The sequence below is a fragment of the Cherax quadricarinatus genome, chromosome 12 (genome assembly GCF_038502225.1).
Source record: "Cherax quadricarinatus isolate ZL_2023a chromosome 12, ASM3850222v1, whole genome shotgun sequence".
Classification (NCBI taxonomy): Eukaryota; Metazoa; Arthropoda; class Malacostraca; order Decapoda; family Parastacidae; genus Cherax; species Cherax quadricarinatus.
In genome coordinates, this window is record NC_091303.1 from 15,490,657 (window position 1) to 15,503,156 (window position 12,500).

General features: G+C 38.2%; 1 protein-coding gene across 2 annotated transcripts in view; it reads left to right on the forward strand.

Annotated features, from left to right (window-relative positions):
- Positions 1-12,500, forward strand: part of LOC138852614 (uncharacterized) — a 27,699-nt gene that overhangs the window by 7,170 nt on the left and 8,029 nt on the right. The gene's annotated exons all lie outside the window — the stretch shown is intronic.

Below are 12,500 nucleotides of genomic sequence, written 5' to 3' on the forward strand. Positions count from 1 at the left end.
TGTTACATAGTGGCTAAGGGAAATTACCAGAAGACTGACCGGCGGGTTAAATCTGGTTTCTGGTGACGGGCACGCGACTTAAATCCTTCTGTGTATTTGTCAATAAAGGCAGCATATGGCTTGTATTGTTGAAGAATTTTTACAGCAATATTATTAGGGCAGTTTTTCTGGTAAAGGATTTAATTTAGCTCTGTACAAGGATAATAAAAATATAATTCTTTTGTTACTCGATCACTATGATCACTGAAAACACTTACTTTTTAAACATTCGCGCAAAAATAAGACATACACAAAAATACCACGACACTTCCACCAAGATCTATAACATAACATGAGCACTATAACATATCTTCACCACCAAAAATAAAAATAATACACAGACACCCACAACTTATACATTTCAATCGCAAATTTAAGACATGTGACATACACACCAAATCTAAGACATTCACCTCCAACTAAGACATACACATCATAACTAAGACATACACCAAAACCTATAATTGACATATTGTCAATAAATATAAGACATAAGCACAAAAAAATTTACCATGTCATGAGACATTACCAGAACTAAGTCACACACCTCCAACTAATACACAATCACTTTACTAACTTCATGTTAACTATTCATCAACAAAAATATTAATACAATTTACCCACCAAATTTATGTTATAATCATCAAAACACAAAATTGTTTTACACATTTTTTTCTCAAACTGAATATTCATACAACATTTATCATTTCTCATCTATGTTACATATCACATTTCTCAACCTCATCATCCCTAAAACATCCTTTCTTATTCATCCGTATATCACCAAGAGATATTTTATCCCGACGACCCATCACGACACTAGGAGCCAGAGTGTAGTAGGTGGTGTTGGAGTGGTGATGGTTGCTCTGGCTCCTACGTCGTGATGGCTCGTCGGGGTTAAAACATCTCTTGGTGATATACGGATGAATAAGAAAGGATGTTTTAGGGATGATGAGGGTGAGAAATGTGATATGTAACAGATGAGAAATGATAAATGTGGTATGAATATTCAGTTTGAGAAAAAAATGTGTAAAACAATTTTATGTTTTGATGATTATAACATAAATTTGGTGGGTAAATTGTATTAACATTTTTTGTTGATGAATAGTGTTGATAGATGATGGTAAACATGATATGGAATTGGTGATCGTGATTTTTGTGTGAATGTTTATAAAAAAAAATGAGTGTTTTCTGTGATCTTAGTGGTGGGGTCATAAAATCTGGTAATCGTCTTGGTTATAGTGTTCTTAGATATTGTGGGTACAACAGGTTGAAACAAGGTGGGTTGGGTGTAATGTGACCACCAAGTAAACACAGATGGGAGTGTGACGTCACTGGAGGTGACCTCGCCGGTCCTGTGGGGTGTGACATCGTGTGTTGGTGGTAGTGAGGTGAGTGCGCTTAGATATTGTCAAATATGATTTTTTGTGTGAATGTTTATAAGAAATGAGTGTTTTCTGTGGTATTAGTGGTTTTTGAGGTAAGTGAATATGGGCGTTTGTTGATGGTGGTTGTCTTAGATTTATGTGTGTACAAGATATGTTTTCAGTTGATGGTGATCATGTACTAGGTGTTTGTGTATTAGGTTTGTGTTCATACATTTTTTTATGCGCCCATGGGGAGGGAGTTCTTGGTTATAGTGATTTGAGGGGATTTCTATAAAATGGGTGTTAGATGGTGATGTTAAACTTAGTTTCTGGTGATTTTGACGGTGTTTTGGTAGCATTCAGTGGTGATTTGGTAGTAATCAGTAGTGTTTTGGGAGTATTCGGAGGTGTTTTTGAAGGTGTTCAAATGACGTGCAGAGTATTTTTTGAAGATGTTCAGTGGTGTTTTGGTGTTGTTCAGAGTTGGTTCAAAGCTAGTCAGTGTGTTAGTTATGGTAATGTCTCATGTTATAAGTGTATGAGTTAGTTTTTTTTTGTGTGCTAATGTTGTAAAGTCTGGAGAATGAGGGAGGAGTTTGGTGGATGAGATGTAATTTCGGTTAATGAAATGTGTAAGTGTGAATGTAAATTGGTGAGTGAGTTAGAGAAGACAAAATGTTATGTGATCTTAGTAAAAGTATAGATAGTTTTAGTGAACTTCGTTATGATGATGTTTTAAGAGAATGTGTGCAAAAAATGTTTGATCTTAGTGGTGGGGTTACAGAATTTGGTAAACGTCTTGATTGTGGTGATCTTAGATATTGGAGATATAACAGGTTAAAACAAGTAGCTTCATCTCAATAAGTTAAATGAAGTAAAAGTGGGGTGTGACGTCAAGTAAACACAGGATGGAGTGTGATGTCATGGGAGGTATCCCTATCTGTGCTGGTATGTGTTGGTGGTAGTGAGAGGAGTGTATTAGATATTGTATGGAGTTGGTGATTGTGATTTTTTGTGCGAATGTTTATAAAAATGAGTGGTCATTGATGATAGTTGATGGATGTCTTAGTTTTTTTTTTTGTGTGTGTGTGTACATGTTGTGTTTTCAGTTGGTGGTGATCCTGCTGTAAGTGTTTCGGCGTTGTTTGGAAATGTTCAAAGGTGTTTTTTTGTGAGTATTCAAATGATTTATGAGAATTTTTTTTTTGTTTTTTTTTGCGCTCATGTTATATAATAGTCTGAGGTGAGTGGGATCGTCTTGGTTATAGTGATTTGAGGGAATTTCTATAAAATGGATGTTAATTGGTGGTGTTGATCTTAGTTTCTGGTGATTTTTAGTGTTGTTTGGGCAGTATTCGGTGCTGTTTTGGTAGTATTCAGTGGTGTTTTGGGAGTATTCAAAGGAGTTTGATGATGTTTCTTGAATGTGTTCAAATGATGTTTTTTGGAGTAATCAAAGGTAAAGTGGTGATGATGTGTTTGTGTGTGTGTGTGTGTGTGTGTGTGTGTGTGTGTGTGTGTGTGTGTGTGTGTGTGTGTGTGTGTGTGTATGTGTGTGTTAGTGTTGGTAATGTCTCATGACATAAGTGTATGAGTTAGTTTTTGTGATACTGTTGTAAAAATCTGGAGAATGAGGGAGGAGTTTGTGGGGTGAGTTGTAATTTAATGAAATATGTAAGTGTAGATAAATTAGAGATGTCAAATCTTATTTGGGAGTAATCAAAATGTTGACTTGGAAATGTTTCAGTGTTGTTCGGAAAATGTCCAAAGGTGTTTATGTGAGTATTCAAATGATTTATGAGAGTGTTCGAAGTAATCTGTGGGTTGTTCTGTAGTGAGATGATAAAGGTTGTCGATGAGAGAATATTTCGTAAGAGATATTGAGAAAAGGTGGTCTCAAATGATGATGTATGAGAGTGTTTTGAAGGTGTTCAAAGTAAAGTGAGTTGTCTGTGTGTGTTAGTTGGTCATAGAATTTTGTGAATATCTTGGTTACAGTGATTTTAGTGGATTTGAGATGGGTGATGAGATGCATTTATGGATGTGAAATGTGATTTTTGTGTTTGTTCTGAAGAGGTGTGTTGGGAGATGGGTGAGTGGGTGTGAAGAAATGTGGGTGAGATAGAGAGGGGTATGGGGAGGGTTGTATTAAAAATTTAATGAAATATGAGAGGAATTTACTGAAAATAAAGGTAATGTGTGAATATTATAAAAGAAATTATAGAAGTGAAAAGTTATGATACACTGGAAAAGATTGGAGTGTGTAGAAACATGTCGCAGTATTTGGGTAGTGAGATTACTTGTTGTGAGTATAATATTAATTTATGTTGATACAAGATGATGGGTATGGAGAGGATTTTATTAGAATTTTAGTAATGTAGGGAGGAATGTGTATTACATTTTAAGATTCAATAAAAAGAAGGGGAAAAATTTGTATCGAATAAATTGCGAATAAATTGATAAGTGATGAGGGTTGTGGGTATTGTTGTCGAACTAGAGATATCGAAAAAGATGTTATAAGTGGGTTGTTGTTATGGGTGTTGTGGGTTGTGGGGTGTTGTGGGTTGTGGGTGTTGTGGGTTGTGGGTGTTGTCGAACTAGAGATACCGAAAAGATGTTATAAGTGGGTTGTTGTTGTGGGTGATGTGGGTTGTGGGTGTTGTGGGTTGTGGGTGTTGTGGGATGTGGGTGTTGTGGGATGTGGGTGTTGTTTTCGAAGTAGAGATATCGAAAAAGATGTTATAAGTGGGTTGTTGTTGTGGGTGTTGTGGGCTGTGGGTGTTGTGGGTTGTGGGTATTGTTGTCGAACTAGAGATACCAAAAAAATGTAAGTGGGTTGTTGTTGTGGGTGATGTGGGTTGTGGGTGTTGTGGGTTGTGGGTGTTGTGGGATGTGGGTGTTGTGGGATGTGGGTGTTGTTGTCGAACTAGAGATATCGAAAAAGATGTTATAAGTGGGTTGTTGTTGTGGGTGTTGTGGGTTGTGGGTGTTGTGGGTTGTGGGTATTGTTGTCGAACTAGAGATACCAAAAAAGATGTTATAAGTGGGTTGTTGTTGTGGGTGATGTGGGTTGTGGGTGTTGTGGGTTGTGGGTGTTGTGGGATGTGGGTGTTGTGGGATGTGGGTGTTGTTGTCGAACTAGAGATACCGAAAAGACGTTATAAGTGGGTTGTTGTTGTGACTTTTTCTGATGAAATTAGTTAAAACGATAAAAAATTGTGGGTTGTGGGTGTTGTGGGTTGTGGGTATTGTTGTCGAACTAGTGTTGCCGAAAAAGATGTTATAAGTGGGTTGTTGTTGTGACTTTTTCTGATGAAATTAGTTGAAACGAGAAAAAATTGTGGGTTGTGGGTGTTGTGGGTTGTGGGCGTTGTTGTCGAATAGTTGTTGAGAATTTGGCCTTACCTGCTGTGTTTATTATATATATAATGAACACTTAGCTGATAAATGACAGCAAATCGTCTACACAGCCGCCCCTGCAGACGAGGTCTAGAAGCTGTCGAAACCATCACAACAGTGGGCTGTCAAGAGATACAATTTGTAAGTATAAATTACCCCTAGGGGGTGTTATGTCAGCATATTTCATTCGATGATGGCTGACGAATACTTACTTGTTTGGACTCAAAAGTCCACACCTTACTGCCGATTATAGGTTGATTACAAACTCCTTGTGACTCAAGAATTGCGCAATCCCCCGATCTACAAGAAATTCGTAACATACCTTGCTCTTTGTAACGTGAGCTATGGTGTTCTCAACACCTTCGACAGATATCGGTGACTTGATAGAAGCTGAAGTGTCCTTGGATGTCCACGTCTTCCATTGTCTAGGAAACGCACACTGGTACACTATGTTCAACAAGATTCGTCTTTATTGTTCACAATGTATCACAAGAGAAGCTGATCACACTTCTCTTAAGTGTTTATTGTGTTGTGTGAGACACTTTATTCACACTAACGCACAGATCAGTGTCCTTTGCTGGTTATCCTGGCGTCAGTGTCTCGTAGTAGAGTCAAAGTTAGTCTGCCAGACGCTACAGGGCTCCATCCCGTCACTGGCCCCAGCACAAAAAAAAAAAAAACGCTGACCTAGTACCTTGCATCCTTGTCACCTCCTCGATGAAGCAAAGCAGAATGTTTGTTTCTTGCTGTCTTAATCATAAACAACAATGTACACTATCTTTACTATGGTAATAAAGTGGGAGCAGGATTTTCCTTAATTGTCCTGCTAAGTAAGAGATGTACTGTCTCTTATAAAAATACACGTTGCAACACCGCTGCAAGGAGCAGAGGTCATTTGACTACGTGGCATAGCATCTGTGATCAATTACTCACTCTAGCAGTAAACAAGACGCTCGCCCCTTCTGAGTGGCCCCTCAGGGCTGAGAGGGCTGAAGGGGGCTGAAGGGGGCTGATACCCCCCTCCTGGAGAAAATTTCTCCACACTGGGGGGCGGCGGAGGTTCGCTGCAGGTGAACTATTCATCACTTAACATTAATTTGATTTTCTCACTCGCCACCACTGCTGCTTGTCTTTTCTGAACAGCTTTAGTCTGTGTGGTTTCTGGAGAATCACTAATTTTGTTTTCAACACTGTGTAATTCTAACGGCACTAGTTTATTTATTGTCCGCTTATTCACTACACCTTTGCTCAAAACATCAACTGTCCTGATGATTCCATTTGCATCAGGATATATGGTCACAATTTTTCCAAGTGGCCATTGGGACCTCGGACCATCATTGTCGATAATCACTATGTCACCAGGTCTTAAGGACTTATGATTTTCAGGAACACCAGCTCCATAGAAGTGTTCTCTCAATGAGGTGAGATAGTCTTCTCGCCAAATTTTCTCCCAACGTTCAATCACTTTATTAAGGTGTTTGAATTTACGTCTGAGTTGCTCAGGTTCGAAATAAGTAGGATCCTCTATGATTTCTTTATCATTCATGGGAGGAACAGGTTCGAGCCTTCTGCCATGGAGTAAATGAGATGGACTTAACACTTCTAAATTGTCCAGATCATCGGTAACATAAGTTAGAGGTCTGTTGTTGACTCTATTTTCTATTTCAGTCACAACTGTACGGAATTCTTCTAAGTCTATTCTCTGACGATGAAGAGTCTTCCTTAAACAACGCTTTACAATGCCGATCATTCTTTCATAAAATCCGCCGTGCCATGGAGATTTAGGAGGAATGTATCTCCAACGACATCTGCGTTGATTCAGCATCTGTTGTACTTCTGGTTGATCAAAGATCTTGCTTATATAAGCAGCACCAGCAACAAAGTTCGTTGCATTATCTGAAATCATCAGTCTGGGACATGCCCTTCTGGCTGCAAACCTTCTGAATAATTTGATAAAAGTTTCAGCAGACATGTCAGTGGCTACTTCTAGATGTACTGCTCTAGTTGTAGCACAAGTGAACAAACAGATGTACACCTTGATGGGAACTTTGTCAACTGTTTTGGTTAAAATTATTGGTCCAGTATAATCTACACCTGTCACCTCAAATGGAGTGATATGACAAACTCTTTCAGAGGGATATGGAGGTGGACCTGGATACTGACATACTCGCATATCGTAGTGACGACAAGTAATACAGTCCTTTATTTGTTTTTTCACACTTTGTCGACCTTGAGGTATCCAGTAGGATTGTCGTATATGACAAAGTGTGTCAGCTACCCCACCATGTAACACGTTACTGTGGGCGTTTTGCACAATCAGTTTTGTTAGCCAATGATTCTTGGGGATCAATATTGGATGTATGGCTTCTTTAGGTAGTGAAGAATTATGAATTCTTCCTCGACATCTTATAATCTTTTCTGAGTCGAGATAAAGTCCTAAAGAATTAATCATAACAGGTTTCTTTGGGGATTTATCTTGTGTTTCTAGAAATTTATATTCTGTAGAGAAAACGTCTTTCTGTATTAGTTTCACCCAGTATTTAATGGGTTCAAGACATTCATAATCAGGTTTAATTCCTTTAATGAATTTAAAGACAAGAGCTGTAACTCTTAAGAGTTTACCCAAAGATGAGTATTTAGATCCATCAATGACTATTTCTGTTGTGTCTGCAGTATTTACACAACTTATTTCTGCTGTGTTCAAGCAGACTGTTTCTTCTGGCATAATGTGAGCTTTTTGCTGAGGCCAGTTATTTTCATTAGAGAGCCAGTTCGGTCCGTGGAGCCATAATTTATTATCCACAAATTTCTTGAGTGGGACACCACGTGACAACATGTCAGCTGGATTCTCTTGGGTAGAGACGTGAAGAAAGAGATAATCTCTCTGCATCTCTTTTATTTCTGCTACTCTGTTCTGTACATAGACCAACTTACTCTTATTATTTCTTAACCACTGGAGAACTGCCTCATTATCACTCCAGATCACGGTTTTCTCAATAGTGAGATGATCAAGTACTTTGTTGAGATAGACAGCTAATTTTGTACCTACATAGAGTGCTGTCAGTTCCAATTGTGGTACTGTTCTGACCTTCAAGGGTGCTACCCTGGCCTTTGAAGTAATTAGTGTACTTCCTTCAGCATTACTCATGTAAGCTACAGCGCCATAACCTCTGGTTGACGCATCACAGAACACATGTAATGTGTACTTGTTTCCCTCTTGACCTATTTGTCTGGGAAATTTAATTTGATGAAGTTGTTTAAACTCCTTGGATATTTCATCCCATGCTTGACTCATTTCTAGAGGCAAGTTCTCATCCCATCCAATTTTGAGTTTCCATGCATCTTGCATAAGCATTTTACCTTTTATGGTAATTGGTGAGACGAGTCCTAGAGGATCAAAACATTGTGATACCTCTGACAGTAAACTACGTTTAGTGAGTGTACTGCATGATTTATTGTTTATCCTTTTGAGACTCAGAGTATCTTCCTGTGTGTTCCAATTAAGTCCCAGCATATTGTTGCAATCAGGAATTTCAGTTTCAGGGAAATCTTCTTTGATAAGTTCCCTTAATTGCTTTGAATTTGTATTCCACATCCTTAGAGGCATATTTGCTTCTTTCATCTCCTTGTTAGCTTCTCTGTATAAGGATTTCAAATCCTCCTCTTTATTCACAGTACCTTGAAGATTGTCCACATAGAAACTTTTCTTTAAGACTTCTTTGAAGGGACTTTCAGATTTCTTCAAATGTGTATTTAGAGTAGCTTCTAGTAAGAATGGAGAGGATGTTGCACCAAATAATACTGATTTGAAACGATAAGTTTTCACAGGACTTTGAGGATCATGTGGATTTTCAGGCCACAAGAATCGAGTATAATCTCTATCTATTTCTTGTAGTCCTACTCTTAAGAAAGCCTTGGAAATATCAGCCGTGTAGGCATATGGGTTTGTGCGAAATTTCATAAGCACGTCTCCAAGCTTCTCAGTTAGTGAGGGTCCGGTCATCAGACAGTCATTAAGACTTGCTACATCTTTATTTGCACGTGCGCTGCAATTATATACAACACGTAGTGGAGTGGTTTCAGAATCTTTTCTGACTCCATGGTGCGGGAGATAATGAGCGTTTGTCTTCAACTTATCTTCGACTATTTCCTCAATGAATTTATTGTCCAACTGTTCTTGTATGATATTATCATAGACAGTCAGTAGCTCTGGATTCTTCCTGAGCTCATGTATTTGTGCTTTCATCTGTCCGAAAGCCATGCGATAATTGCTAGGCAGATGTGGTGGATTTAATTTCCATGGTAACCTAACCCAATACTGTCCATCTTTATATTTGACAGTGTCCAAATATTGGTTATAAGTCTGAGACTCTTGTGGGCTTGGTTTATTTACATCAATACCTATCGCATCTAAATCCCACAACTTATCAACTGGTTCATTCATTTCTTCCAGTAATGATAATTTTTGCTGTGGTACATGATCAGCGGTTATTCTCGTAACTAGTACATTTTCCACTGAATCAATATCAGCTTCTTTCCCACTTTGAGAGGGAATGGGACCACATATCATGTGGCCTCCTGCTGTTTTCAGCAAGTGAACATCATGTTTACTTACTATATTTTGCACAAAACAGTGATAATAATCACTTCCAATGATTAAATCAATTGGACTAATTGTGTCCGTCTGTATGTCAGGACAGGCTAACTTGACCTTAGCTGCTTTCAGTGCTGCAACTGTTTCTTTTAATCCCTGGATCTGCACAGACTTAGGCAAATCATCTACTACCACAGCTTCTACTGTCTTTTTCCTGTTTCCTAGACCAACAGTGATTTTGGCTAGGTCATATGTCTGTTTACCAGAATTATGGAAAAAACCAGCTATATCTAACTGTATTTTGGCATAGGGTTGTTTATTCAGTTTCTGCAACACTGATCTTCTTATGAAGGACCTTTGTGAGCCTTGATCAAATAGTGTTAGCACATTGGTTTTGTGTAATTTATTAGATAACTCAACTCGAGCTATCGGGAGAGCAGTTGCTTTAAACTTATCTCTCACATTTAATGCTGTTGCTTGTTGACTTCCTGATTCTGTGGAAGTCTGCTGCTGTTCAGCAAAAGTATTTGGGCATAATGCTGTATGATGCATACCCTTGCATTTAAAACACTTCTTCAGTGAGCATTTTCCTCCCTTGTGTTCACCTAAACACTTGATGCATCTTTTCAGCTGATGAACACGTTGTTTACGTGCCTCCATTGATGTGTATTGACTACAATACTGTGCCCAATGTGTTCCATCACAAAGTACACATTTTGGAGTACGTTTATGTGTGACAGTTTGTTTACTGTCTATTGTATTCACAGCTTGATAAATGCCTATATGGGATTTCCCATTATGTGGTTTAGTGGGAGTAGGTATACTCTTTTTATACTGAGTTGAAGGTTTATTATCCACTGGATTTGTGGATTTTTCATCTTGTCTCGTTGCTTGCATGCATGAAACTATTGTTTGTAAACCATTGCTAATTTCCTCACAAGTGAAATAGCGTTTATTGAACATAATATTTAATCGTTCAATAGTTTGTGGTGACAACTTATCTTGTACAATACCACTGATAAACCAATCACATTGTCTTAGGTCATATTTAGCACCTAGAGATCTGAGACTATTGTCTAATGTAATTCTAAATGCCTGTAAGTCTGAAAAACAATGTTTGGGTGGCTTCAAGCTTGATATTAAGACTGCATGTCTAACTCTAGCCTTGTCAGCATCAAAGTAATTGTCTGCTAAGACACGTAAGGCTATTTGATAATTACCTTTAACCACCGGAAATGACTTAATCAGTTCATAGGGTTCTCCCTTCACAAGACATTTAAGGTAATTGAACTTAGCAATCTCATCTATGTCAGTTCGTGAATTTACTATGGATTGAAAACCACTAATGAATTCTTCATAATTATGACCTTGGAAAATAGGTAATGACAATGTAGGTAAGCTTGGTAATGGGACACTTGTTGTTGTTACAGGTGTAACAGGTGTTTGACCACTAGTTACAGTAGGTCTCTGTGACAGAGTTTTACGGCAGATAGCCTGTACTCCTGTCCACCTTAATTGTTGATCACTAAAAGTATCCAAAACATTTTTAATTTCATCTTCAGATGGATCTGATTCAAGAAATTTATTTTCATAATGTGTATAGTCTGAATTAATTATTTCCATACGTTGTGTAAATAATTCAAACTTGACCTCAAGATCATCAAAATCTATGTTTGTATCTTGAGTTAATCCTAGACAGACTGAAATTAGATTTTCTAATTGTGTAATCTTAGTCTGTAAAGACTGAAACTGAGTTTTCAAACAAGCCATTTTAATGGTATACTGAAAATTCTAGCACCACACTTAGAGTGTTTATAAAACACTGTACTGCTATAGACAGCTGAGTTTTTGTTATGCTTAAGTCAGCAATAATCGAGTCAGACACTACTGACCCACTAAGCTTAACCTCAGGGTCAATGACCATGAAGGGTACAGGGTACATGTGGCTGGTGTTTATGGCTTAGAGTTTGCTGTGTCAGCCTGACCATGATGATTAATCGTAAATAACGATGTTATACACTTCATTCACTATACACTATAAATGTCACTGTATAACTGTAATCACACGTGAATATTACTTACACATATATAAATTTCACTGTTAATATATATTTGAAAGCTTACACTTTATATATAAGTTCCTTTAATATAACAGGTAGATCTATAAGAAACAAACTTTAACACAATCTTGTCTCTTAATTTCTGTCTATAAACATTATAAACACTGTGTATATATACACTCAGACAAACAACATCACTTGGGTGTTGTCTTAATCAGCGATTTCTCCAGATTGGAGCAGTGGGTGCAGGGTGTGGGTGAGTCACCCAGCTCCCGTTTTCTTTGGGTGTCCGCTGGGTGAGCGCCCGTTTTCTTTTGGGTGAACGCTGGGTGAGCGCCCGTTTTCTTTTGGCTGCCCATTCTCTGTGATTGAGTCTGGAGGGACTCATTTATACTGATTTATATTGTAAAACACTAGTTTTACAGCTTTTTTCGAAGGACCTTGGCTCATAGGTTATTTGTACACTGTAGTACAACATATTTGGACCACAGTGTGGTCTTTATCCGGTTCGAGCACGACCAAAACTCTGTTGAGAATTTGGCCTTACCTGCTGTGTTTATTATATATATATATAATGAACACTTAGCTGATAAATGACAGCAAATCGTCTACACAGCCGCCCCTGCAGACGAGGTCTAGAAGCTGTCGAAACCATCACAACAGTGGGCTGTCAAGAGATACAATTTGTAAGTATAAATTACCCCTAGGGGGTGTTATGTCAGCATATTTCATTCGATGATGGCTGACGAATACTTACTTGTTTGGACTCAAAAGTCCACACCTTACTGCCGATTATAGGTTGATTACAAACTCCTTGTGACTCAAGAATTGCGCAATCCCCCGATCTACAAGAAATTCGTAACATACCTTGCTCTTTGTAACGTGAGCTATGGTGTTCTCAACACCTTCGACAGATATCGGTGACTTGATAGAAGCTGAAGTGTCCTTGGATGTCCACGTCTTCCATTGTCTAGGAAACGCACACTGGTACACTATGTTCCACAAGATTTGTCTTTATTGTTCACAATGTATCACAAGAGA